This window comes from Paramormyrops kingsleyae, unplaced genomic scaffold, assembly GCF_048594095.1.
Source record: "Paramormyrops kingsleyae isolate MSU_618 unplaced genomic scaffold, PKINGS_0.4 ups83, whole genome shotgun sequence".
In the NCBI taxonomy this organism is placed as follows: Eukaryota; Metazoa; Chordata; class Actinopteri; order Osteoglossiformes; family Mormyridae; genus Paramormyrops; species Paramormyrops kingsleyae.
Window position 1 is genome coordinate 56010 of NW_027326021.1, and position 12699 is coordinate 68708.

The window sequence follows — 12699 nt, forward strand, 5'->3', positions numbered from 1 at the left end:
TAGGTTACCACAGCTGCGACAAAGTTTTCTCTGAGGTGCAGGAGAAGGTGCTGGCAGAATATTTGACTCAGGCGGCAGACCTGTATTATAGACTGACAGTATCTGGGCCCACCAAGCCTGTACTGCAGGGTTACCAAGATTCATTTGTCAGCATTGTGACCGATTAAGAACACACACACACACACACACACACACACACACACACACACACACACACACACATTATTTTTATTTGACTTGGATGTTTTTTTTGCTCAGATGCATTGTAGTAGAGTATTGATTAAGCATACATAGCATTAAGAAAGTTTGTTCTAGCACACTAGTGGATATATGAGTTATGGTCAGTCTTCAAAAACTTCTTTTTGAACCATATAGCACAGTGTGGCCAGTGTTTTTGCTTCTTTTGTCTAACTGTTGCAACTTACCGCAACACGTGTTACATCCTACCCCGGTAGTGGGGCAGGTTGTAACAAAGGAGCACCATGTAGGCCTATTTGTCATGAACTCACCAGGTCTGTGATATTCTTGCAGAGGTTTGACTTGGTGCAGTTTGTAGCAAACAAATGTGGGTACTGTAGAAAAGGCTGTTAAATGAGTGGCTTGTTTAATGAGTTACCATGATGGCGTTCAGGATTCACATGGCGAGATGACCGTCGGGACTGGTGTGGTCCATAACCAGATGAATGAAGGTACTGCTTATGTGGCAATGCAATATCCCTGACCCGCTCCACAATCTCATTTACCTCTTCTCCCTCACATACTGACGGCTCTCGATGCTCCCAAGGCACTGGATTTGACTGTTGGCCTGCGTGACATGGATCCCACTGATCGCCTGACATCATGACTCCATATTGGGAGATTGGGGTGCCGATACTGGATGAGGTTGAGGCTCTTTCCTCATCATCTTGGCTCTGCCTAGGAGGAGCTGACTGGATATGAGTTGGAGAAGTCTGCGATGCACGCCACTCAATTAGTTCACGAATATCTCTCCTCAGCTGATCGTTCTCTTCCCTGAGTGTCTTCACCCATTCTGGGACACTACCAGGTGATGAGTGTTCATTTCTCTGCTGGTCATGCGCCGAGAAACTATCCGTCATATATTCTCTTGCATCAGGGTGGTGATATGATGCAGGTAATCCTCTTTGTCTGTAATGATGGCCTGTCTCATATTCGTCTAGGTAGCATGGAGGACGAATTGTTCTACGAGGCCTCCCCTGACTCAGGACAAGATCCTTTTCTCTGTCATCCATCATTACTGCTGTAAAACTTACCCTATCCGGCTCGAAGGACCATGTAGAAGAGTGTCGTTTAAAAAAAAAGGGACGCCGATTCTCTCCCGGTGGTAACCTTTACAGAGTGTCCGATCAGAACACTGGGTTTGTTTGCCTACTTTTGACAGGTTATCCTATAGTTGGATAGTAGCGCATTAACACACCACCAATAAAACAGTCCGGATACTCGTTGGGGAAATATGCAATTGTGGTTTACTGAAACAGAAATAAGAACATAGGAATCAACATATAACTACCGCTCACGGGTAACATAGTTTTACAAACATTAAACAAATATAGATATTAAATTATATTAACCATTTGTATTACAAAACGCAAATAAACATACAATACTCAAAACTGAGCGGCATTAACGCAGCGAACTGCGATCAGCGCGATATGTTTATTTTAAATTACAAACGCATAAAACAATAAACATTTGCTCCGGTTACAAAGCATAGTTGCGGTACGAATGAACTGCATACTTACTCAGCATGCACGCACAACTACACCATAAACCCAACAAAACTTTGTATAACTACGTTGAACTCTGCATCCAGCCTAAAGGAAAGCGAAGAAGAGAAGAAAAAAACCAACCTGGGGTCCTGCGTGACGCCTCCAATGGCCGAAATAATGCCTGCTCAAAACACTGCACAATTAAACAAACCGCTCATTTAACAGCCTTTTCTACAGGTACTTAATAGAAAAAATGTAAATCTCTAGCTCAAAAATTCAGTGATCGAGTTATAGGTGGTAAAGCAAAAAGTGTTACAACCATACCCGGTCTCCCCTACGCATTCCCCGTACACGCGCGGCAATTCCTCGTTATAGCAGCGCAAATGCCTATTTATTTTATGTGCGTCCACGCTGTTATGACGAAAAATTACCCTGCATTTTAACATTTATGTGGCTAATTTGTAGCTAAAATGCACAGTGATTTCTTGTCATAACAGCGCGAATGCACATAAAATAAGTACTACAAGACATTGCAGCGCGTATAGCTTTAGACAGCGAATGATCGAGTTGGCGTTGGCGTGAGATTTTGAATTCGAGACAAGTCTACACACATATATTTACATGTATATAACAGTTTTATTACCTTGCAAACCCTGCAGACTATTTACAAACTGCCCCAACGCTTTTCATGTAGGCAATTTTAGGTTTAAATGGATTAATAGATATTCGCCGTAAGATTTCTTGCTGTGAGCGTTTCAGTTTGAAAGCGTGAGTGTCACGCCAGATGCGTCAGAGTTGGCAACCCTGCTTACGGCCGAATCGGACCTACGACCGGTCAGTAGGAGCCGATCGCGGCCGAAAGTCGCCGACGACCTGCATAGGATCGTATTGTCAGTTATGGTACGAATGGGCATCCGTGACAACAGCTTGATTACTTTTGAATCACATGTGCTTCTTTTCTCAAACTTCTTTCCAGCGCTTTAACGAGTGACTGCGTTTTGAAGTCTTCTGTAAAATGGAGAGAAACGAAATTAAAGTAATCAAGATCAAAATTAAAATTATTATCAAAATTAAAATAACAAGTAAGGAAACGGAAAGGATAGATAAGACGCGGAGGAAGTGTTACATGCCGAAGGTAAAGCCCTAGATTAAGAGACTATTAGAACACTTGAATTAGAGTATAACATGCATTACGCCGAAAAAGGCATCCCTGCCGCAGAATGCATGCCGGTGTTCTGACTAGTTGAGCTTTTAGGGGTTTTTTGGGGGTTAGGGTTGGGGTTTTAGGTTTTTTTTTTGAGGGTTAGGGTTTTAGGGGGGGTGGGTTTGGTGGGTTAGGGTAAGGGTTAGGGCTATCGATTAGCACTACGGTAGCCTAACTCGACAAAGTAGCTCAACTCGTTTCAGATCAGTGACCAATCGGTCATTTAGAGACAGGCATGCATTCTTCGACAGGGATGCCTTTTTTGGCATAACACTCTCTCTGCCAGTTAGCTGACCAGACCCTATGGGTGGCTCTCGTGGAAGATGGGGAAGTGCCCTTTTTAATTTTCTTTGTGTATGTATGTGTGTGTTTGTTTTAGGATGGGTAGTTGGGCTCGTGCAATATGGCGTGCTAAGGGAGGGTGCTGGATGGAATCGTATATGCTGCCGCTTAGGAGGGGGGGTGTTTCGCGTACACCACAGTGTGAATTAGGACTATTGCTGGCTTGCTTGTGGATATACCTTTAATACCCACAGAGGTTCAATACAATATCAATAACCTCTCCTTGTCTTTAAACAGAATACTGCTGGACTAATGGGCTATGGCCGGGGACGGCGAAGCACGGACTTCGATGGCTCCAGTGACCGGCGACCTGAGAGGGGCCAGGGGCAGCCTCAGCAATCCGCCAGGAGTAATGGATTAATAATGGGCTACGGCCGGGGACGGCGTATTAATAGAGATGTCGTTTAAGTGTTGGTACTTCAGTTAGATAAGCTAAGGTAGGTAAGTTAGATAAGCTAAGGTAGGTAAGTTAGATAAGTTGACTCTCCCTGCCAGCCCCTGGAGGATGGGCTCCCCCTTTGAGTCTGGTCCCTCCCAAGGTTTCTTCCTAATAGGGAGTTTTTCCTTGCCACTGTCGCCTATGTATGGCTTACTCACTGGGGGCTTTGGGTGGGGATGCTGTAAAGCTCTTTGAGACGGTGTAATGTGATATCGTGCTATACAAAAGTAAATTTGTTTGTAGATATGCTAGGATAAGATATGCTAGGATATGAGCTTTACAATAAAACATATATACAATATTTGTGTCTTTGTTGTCTCTTTTGTGCTTTGTCTGTCTTGGTTTGAAAATCTTGCATCGTTAATTTATGTTTGGCACTCTCTCCTAAACGTCAATAAGCAGAGACAGAGGAATAGGAGGAAGGAACGGTTAAGAAAAAGAACAAACAAAAAAAGTATCAAAATAAGTGTTGTCTTATTTTAATTTCAGCTTTACTACCACCTATGAGTTAATAGCTGCCAGTGTTTGTGTTAAAAGTGTGTAAATAAGTTTAACTCCGGTATATTACTGAAAAACGCGCCAGTTTCTGCCTGCTGTCATTCGGCTAACGTATAAGCGACTCTTCTGTTGCAAATCCATCCATCCATCCATCCAAATCTCCCATTCCATAGGTGCTCTATTGAAATCTAGTGACTGTGGAGGCCATTTGAGTACAGTGAACTTATTTTCATGTTCAAGAAACCAGTCTGAGATGATATGAGCTCTGTGACATGGCACGTTACCCTGCTGCAGTAGCTATTAGAAGCTGGGTACACTGTGGTCATAAAGGGATGGACATGGTCAGCAACAATACTCAGGTAGGCTGTGGCATTTAAACATTGCTCAGTTGGCACTAAGGGCCCCAAAGTGTGCAAATAAAATTTTGCTTACACTAAATTCTGGCCCTACCATCTGGATGTTGCAGCAGTGAATTGAGACTCATCTGACCAGGCAACCTCTTTCCAGTCTTCCATTGTCTAATTTCGGTGAGCCCGTGCCCGCTGTAGCCTCAGTTTCCTGTTTGTAGCTGACAGGAGTGGCACCTGGTGTGGTCTTCCGCTGCTGTAGCCCATCAGCTTCAGAGTTGGATGTGTTGTGCATTCACAGATGCTCTTCTGCATACCTTGGTGGTAACGAGTTGTTGAGTTACTCTTGCCTTTCTATCACCTAGAGCCAGTCTGTCCCTGACGTCTGCCATCAACAAGGCATTTTTTCCCAGAGAACCACAGCTCACTGGATGTTTTTTCTTTTTCGGCCCATTCTCTGTAAACCCTAAAGATGGTGAAAATACCAGTCGATCAGCATATCCTGAAATACTCATACCAGTCCACCTAACACCAAGAACAATGTGACCTTCAAAGTCACTTAAATCCCCATTCTGGTGTTTGATATGAGCATGACTTTGATCTGCATGATTTTATACATTGTGCTGCTGACATACAGACAGGTGAACAGGTATACCTAATAGAGTGGCCAGTGAGTGTATTTCCAGTCTATCTGTTCATTTACTCTGTAGTTGGTGGTGCAATCTGCCTCACTGCTTAATGATCAGTCCAGTAACAGCACTCAGATCAACAGAGGAAGGTGCAATAGCTAAGAGGGCTGGGCTGGGTTGTAACACATCTTTAAGTGTTACAACCATCCCCTTACATACAAATAAGGACACTTTCTTGATTTTAATAATTTTACAGAATGTCTAGACAGTAGAAAAGAAAGACTGAAAGAGGTGTGCCTGCCAGTGTTTTTAAAAAAGCATCTGATGAGGTCACAAGGAAGGGCAAGTCAGTCAGGTCAGTTGCGAAGGCACACGGGATCTGCCATGTAACACTGAGCAGATACTGCAAATCACTGCAGAAGCTGAGAGACCAGGGGTCCAGTGATCTTCCCAGTGAAGGTTACCACAGCAGCGACAAAGTCTTCTCTGAGGTGCAGGAGAAGGTGCTGGCAGAATATTTGACTCAGGCGGCAGACCTGTATTATAGACTGACAGTATCTGGGCCCACCAAGCCTGTACTGCAGGGTTACCAAGATTCATTTGTCAGCATTGTGACCGATTAAGAACACACACACACACACACACACACACATTATTTTTATTTGACTTGGATGTTTTTTTTGCTCAGATGCATTGTAGTAGAGTATTGATTAAGCATACATAGCATTAAGAAAGTTTGTTCTAGCACACTAGTGGATATATGAGTTATGGTCAGTCTTCAAAAACTTCTTTTTGAACCATATAGCACAGTGTGGCCAGTGTTTTTGCTTCTTTTGTCTAACTGTTGCAACTTACCGCAACACGTGTTACATCCTACCCCGGTAGTGGGGCAGGTTGTAACAAAGGAGCACCATGTAGGCCTATTTGTCATGAACTCACCAGGTCTGTGATATTCTTGCAGAGGTTTGACTTGGTGCAGTTTGTAGCAAACAAATGTGGGTACTGTAGAAAAGGCTGTTAAATGAGCGGCTTGTTTAATGAGTTACCATGATGGCGTTCAGGAGTCACATGGCGAGATGACCGTCGGGACTGGTGTGGTCCATAACCAGATGAATGAAGGTACTGCTTATGTGGCAATGCAATATCCCTGACCCGCTCCACAATCTCATTTACCTCTTCTCCCTCACATACTGACGGCTCTCGATGCTCCCAAGGCACTGGATTTGACTGTTGGCCTGCGTGACATGGATCCCACTGATCGCCTGACATCATGACTCCATATTGGGAGATTGGGGTGCCGATACTGGATGAGGTTGAGGCTCTTTCCTCATCATCTTGGCTCTGCCTAGGAGCAGCTGACTGGATATGAGTTGGAGAAGTCTGCGATGCACGCCACTCAATTAGTTCACGAATATCTCTCCTCAGCTGATCGTTCTCTTCCCTGAGTGTCTTCACCCATTCTGGGACACTACCAGGTGATGAGTGTTCATTTCTCTGCTGGTCATGCGCCGAGAAACTATCCGTCATATATTCTCTTGCATCAGGGTGGTGATATGATGCAGGTAATCCTCTTTGTCTGTAATGATGGCCTGTCTCATATTCGTCTAGGTAGCATGGAGGACGAATTGTTCTACGAGGCCTCCCCTGACTCAGGACAAGATCCTTTTCTCTGTCATCCATCATTACTGCTGTAAAACTTACCCTATCCGGCTCGAAGGACCATGTAGAAGAGTGTCGTTTAAAAAAAAAGGGACGCCGATTCTCTCCCGGTGGTAACCTTTACAGAGTGTCCGATCAGAACACTGGGTTTGTTTGCCTACTTTTGACAGGTTATCCTATAGTTGGATAGTAGCGCATTAACACACCACCAATAAAACAGTCCGGATACTCGTTGGGGAAATATGCAATTGTGGTTTACTGAAACAGAAATAAGAACATAGGAATCAACATATAACTACCGCTCACGGGTAACATAGTTTTACAAACATTAAACAAATATAGATATTAAATTATATTAACCATTTGTATTACAAAACGCAAATAAACATACAATACTCAAAACTGAGCGGCATTAAGATTAACGCAGCGAACTGCGATCAGCGCGATATGTTTATTTTAAATTACAAACGTATAAAACAATAAACATTTGCTCCGGTTACAAAGCATAGTTGCGGTACGAATGAACTGCATACTTACTCAGCATGCACGCACAACTACACCATAAACCCAACAAAACTTTGTATAACTACGTTGAACTCTGCATCCAGCCTAAAGGAAAGCGAAGAAGAGAAGAAAAAAACCAACCTGGGGTCCTGCGTGACGCCTCCAATGGCCGAAATAATGCCTGCTCAAAACACTGCACAATTAAACAAACCGCTCATTTAACAGCCTTTTCTACAGGTACTTAATAGAAAAAATGTAAATCTCTAGCTCAAAAATTCAGTGATCGAGTTATAGGTGGTAAAGCAAAAAGTGTTACAACCATACCCGGTCTCCCCTACGCATTCCCCGTACACGCGCGGCAATTCCTCGTTATAGCAGCGCAAATGCCTATTTATTTTATGTGCGTCCACGCTGTTATGACGAAAAATTACCCTGCATTTTAACATTTATGTGGCTAATTTGTAGCTAAAATGCACAGTGATTTCTTGTCATAACAGCGCGAATGCACATAAAATAAGTACTACAAGACATTGCAGCGCGTATAGCTTTAGACAGCGAATGATCGAGTTGGCGTTGGCGTGAGATTTTGAATTCGAGACAAGTCTACACACATATATTTACATGTATATAACAGTTTTATTACCTTGCAAACCCTGCAGACTATTTACAAACTGCCCCAACGCTTTTCATGTAGGCAATTTTAGGTTTAAATGGATTAATAGATATTCGCCGTAAGATTTCTTGCTGTGAGCGTTTCAGTTTGAAAGCGTGAGTGTCACGCCAGATGCGTCAGAGTTGGCAACCCTGCTTACGGCCGAATCGGACCTACGACCGGTCAGTAGGAGCCGATCGCGGCCGAAAGTCGCCGACGACCTGCATAGGATCGTATTGTCAGTTATGGTACGAATGGGCATCCGTGACAACAGCTTGATTACTTTTGAATCACATGTGCTTCTTTTCTCAAACTTCTTTCCAGCGCTTTAACGAGTGACTGCGTTTTGAAGTCTTCTGTAAAATGGAGAGAAACGAAATTAAAGTAATCAAGATCAAAATTAAAATTATTATCAAAATTAAAATAACAAGTAAGGAAACGGAAAGGATAGATAAGACGCGGAGGAAGTGTTACATGCCGAAGGTAAAGCCCTAGATTAAGAGACTATTAGAACACTTGAATTAGAGTATAACATGCATTATGCCGAAAAAGGCATCCCTGCCGCAGAATGCATGCCGGTGTTCTGACTAGTTGAGCTTTTAGGGGTTTTTTGGGGGTTAGGGTTGGGGTTTTAGGTTTTTTTTTTTGAGGGTTAGGGTTTTAGGGGGGGTGGGTTTGGTGGGTTAGGGTAAGGGTTAGGGCTATCGATTAGCACTACGGTAGCCTAACTCGACAAAGTAGCTCAACTCGTTTCAGATCAGTGACCAATCGGTCATTTAGAGACAGGCATGCATTCTTCGACAGGGATGCCTTTTTTGGCATAACACTCTCTCTGCCAGTTAGCTGACCAGACCCTATGGGTGGCTCTCGTGGAAGATGGGGAAGTGCCCTTTTTAATTTTCTTTGTGTATGTATGTGTGTGTTTGTTTTAGGATGGGTAGTTGGGCTCGTGCAATATGGCGTGCTAAGGGAGGGTGCTGGATGGAATCGTATATGCTGCCGCTTAGGAGGGGGGGTGTTTCGTGTACACCACAGTGTGAATTAGGACTATTGCTGGCTTGCTTGTGGATATACCTTTAATACCCACAGAGGTTCAATACAATATCAATAACCTCTCCTTGTCTTTAAACAGAATACTGCTGGACTAATGGGCTATGGCCGGGGACGGCGAAGCACGGACTTCGATGGCTCCAGTGACCGGCGACCTGAGAGGGGCCAGGGGCAGCCTCAGCAATCCGCCAGGAGTAATGGATTAATAATGGGCTACGGCCGGGGACGGCGTATTAATAGAGATGTCGTTTAAGTGTTGGTACTTCAGTTAGATAAGCTAAGGTAGGTAAGTTAGATAAGCTAAGGTAGGTAAGTTAGATAAGTTGACTCTCCCTGCCAGCCCCTGGAGGATGGGCTCCCCCTTTGAGTCTGGTCCCTCCCAAGGTTTCTTCCTAATAGGGAGTTTTTCCTTGCCACTGTCGCCTATGTATGGCTTACTCACTGGGGGCTTTGGGTGGGGATGCTGTAAAGCTCTTTGAGACGGTGTAATGTGATATTGTGCTATACAAAAGTAAATTTGTTTGTAGATATGCTAGGATAAGATATGCTAGGATATGAGCTTTACAATAAAACATATATACAATATTTGTGTCTTTGTTGTCTCTTTTGTGCTTTGTCTGTCTTGGTTTGAAAATCTTGCATCGTTAATTTATGTTTGGCACTCTCTCCTAAACGTCAATAAGCAGAGACAGAGGAATAGGAGGAAGGAACGGTTAAGAAAAAGAACAAACAAAAAAAGTATCAAAATAAGTGTTGTCTTATTTTAATTTCAGCTTTACTACCACCTATGAGTTAATAGCTGCCAGTGTTTGTGTTAAAAGTGTGTAAATAAGTTTAACTCCAGTATATTACTGAAAAACGCGCCAGTTTCTGCCTGCTGTCATTCGGCTAACGTATAAGCGACTCTTCTGTTGCAAATCCATCCATCCATCCATCCAAATCTCCCATTCCATAGGTGCTCTATTGAAATCTAGTGACTGTGGAGGCCATTTGAGTACAGTGAACTTATTTTCATGTTCAAGAAACCAGTCTGAGATGATATGAGCTCTGTGACATGGCACGTTACCCTGCTGCAGTAGCTATTAGAAGCTGGGTACACTGTGGTCATAAAGGGATGGACATGGTCAGCAACAATACTCAGGTAGGCTGTGGCATTTAAACATTGCTCAGTTGGCACTAAGGGCCCCAAAGTGTGCAAATAAAATTTTGCTTACACTAAATTCTGGCCCTACCATCTGGATGTTGCAGCAGTGAATTGAGACTCATCTGACCAGGCAACCTCTTTCCAGTCTTCCATTGTCTAATTTCGGTGAGCCCGTGCCCGCTGTAGCCTCAGTTTCCTGTTTGTAGCTGACAGGAGTGGCACCTGGTGTGGTCTTCCGCTGCTGTAGCCCATCAGCTTCAGAGTTGGATGTGTTGTGCATTCACAGATGCTCTTCTGCATACCTTGGTGGTAACGAGTTGTTGAGTTACTCTTGCCTTTCTATCACCTAGAGCCAGTCTGTCCCTGACGTCTGCCATCAACAAGGCATTTTTTCCCAGAGAACCACAGCTCACTGGATGTTTTTTCTTTTTCGGCCCATTCTCTGTAAACCCTAAAGATGGTGAAAATACCAGTCGATCAGCATATCCTGAAATACTCATACCAGTCCACCTAACACCAAGAACAATGTGACCTTCAAAGTCACTTAAATCCCCATTCTGGTGTTTGATATGAGCATGACTTTAATCTGCATGATTTTATACATTGTGCTGCTGACATACAGACAGGTGAACTGGTATACCTAATAGAGTGGCCAGTGAGTGTATTTCCAGTCTATCTGTTCATTTACTCTGTAGTTGGTGGTGCAATCTGCCTCACTGCTTAATGATCAGTCCAGTAACAGCACTCAGATCAACAGAGGAAGGTGCAATAGCTAAGAGGGCTGGGCTGGGTTGTAACACATCTTTAAGTGTTACAACCATCCCCTTACATACAAATAAGGACACTTTCTTGATTTTAATAATTTTACAGAATGTCTAGACAGTAGAAAAGAAAGACTGAAAGAGGTGTGCCTGCCAGTGTTTTTAAAAAAGCATCTGATGAGGTCACAAGGAAGGGCAAGTCAGTCAGGTCAGTTGCGAAGGCACACGGGATCTGCCATGTAACACTGAGCAGATACTGCAAATCACTGCAGAAGCTGAGAGACCAGGGGTCCAGTGATCTTCCCAGTGAAGGTTACCACAGCAGCGACAAAGTCTTCTCTGAGGTGCAGGAGAAGGTGCTGGCAGAATATTTGACTCAGGCGGCAGACCTGTATTATAGACTGACAGTATCTGGGCCCACCAAGCCTGTACTGCAGGGTTACCAAGATTCATTTGTCAGCATTGTGACCGATTAAGAACACACACACACACACACACACACACATTATTTTTATTTGACTTGGATGTTTTTTTTGCTCAGATGCATTGTAGTAGAGTATTGATTAAGCATACATAGCATTAAGAAAGTTTGTTCTAGCACACTAGTGGATATATGAGTTATGGTCAGTCTTCAAAAACTTCTTTTTGAACCATATAGCACAGTGTGGCCAGTGTTTTTGCTTCTTTTGTCTAACTGTTGCAACTTACCGCAACACGTGTTACATCCTACCCCGGTAGTGGGGCAGGTTGTAACAAAGGAGCACCATGTAGGCCTATTTGTCATGAACTCACCAGGTCTGTGATATTCTTGCAGAGGTTTGACTTGGTGCAGTTTGTAGCAAACAAATGTGGGTACTGTAGAAAAGGCTGTTAAATGAGCGGCTTGTTTAATGAGTTACCATGATGGCGTTCAGGAGTCACATGGCGAGATGACCGTCGGGACTGGTGTGGTCCATAACCAGATGAATGAAGGTACTGCTTATGTGGCAATGCAATATCCCTGACCCGCTCCACAATCTCATTTACCTCTTCTCCCTCACATACTGACGGCTCTCGATGCTCCCAAGGCACTGGATTTGACTGTTGGCCTGCGTGACATGGATCCCACTGATCGCCTGACATCATGACTCCATATTGGGAGATTGGGGTGCCGATACTGGATGAGGTTGAGGCTCTTTCCTCATCATCTTGGCTCTGCCTAGGAGGAGCTGACTGGATATGAGTTGGAGAAGTCTGCGATGCACGCCACTCAATTAGTTCACGAATATCTCTCCTCAGCTGATCGTTCTCTTCCCTGAGTGTCTTCACCCATTCTGGGACACTACCAGGTGATGAGTGTTCATTTCTCTGCTGGTCATGCGCCGAGAAACTATCCGTCATATATTCTCTTGCATCAGGGTGGTGATATGATGCAGGTAATCCTCTTTGTCTGTAATGATGGCCTGTCTCATATTCGTCTAGGTAGCATGGAGGACGAATTGTTCTACGAGGCCTCCCCTGACTCAGGACAAGATCCTTTTCTCTGTCATCCATCATTACTGCTGTAAAACTTACCCTATCCGGCTCGAAGGACCATGTAGAAGAGTGTCGTTTAAAAAAAAAGGGACGCCGATTCTCTCCCGGTGGTAACCTTTACAGAGTGTCCGATCAGAACACTGGGTTTGTTTGCCTACTTTTGACAGGTTATCCTATAGTTGGATAGTAGCGCATTAACACACCACCAATAAAACAGTCCGGATACTC

At 43.9% G+C, this 12699-nt stretch overlaps 2 long non-coding RNA genes across 4 annotated transcripts; both read left to right on the plus strand.

Moving 5' to 3' along the window:
- Positions 1 to 2456: 2456 nt before the first annotated feature.
- On the plus strand, positions 2457 to 4013 carry LOC140586899 (uncharacterized). Of its 2 annotated transcripts, XR_011988691.1 has the most exons (3): positions 2457 to 2561; positions 2704 to 2862; positions 3511 to 4013. It is a non-coding gene; the product is annotated as an uncharacterized lncRNA (long non-coding RNA). The 2 variants fall into 2 exon arrangements; XR_011988690.1 differs by lacking the exon at positions 2457 to 2561 and having other exon boundaries at positions 2663 to 2862.
- Positions 4014 to 8078: 4065 nt separating this feature from the next.
- Positions 8079 to 9636, plus strand: LOC140586900 (uncharacterized). Of its 2 annotated transcripts, XR_011988693.1 has the most exons (3): positions 8079 to 8183; positions 8326 to 8484; positions 9134 to 9636. It is a non-coding gene; the product is annotated as an uncharacterized lncRNA (long non-coding RNA). The 2 variants fall into 2 exon arrangements; XR_011988692.1 differs by lacking the exon at positions 8079 to 8183 and having other exon boundaries at positions 8289 to 8484.
- Positions 9637 to 12699: the final 3063 nt, after the last annotated feature.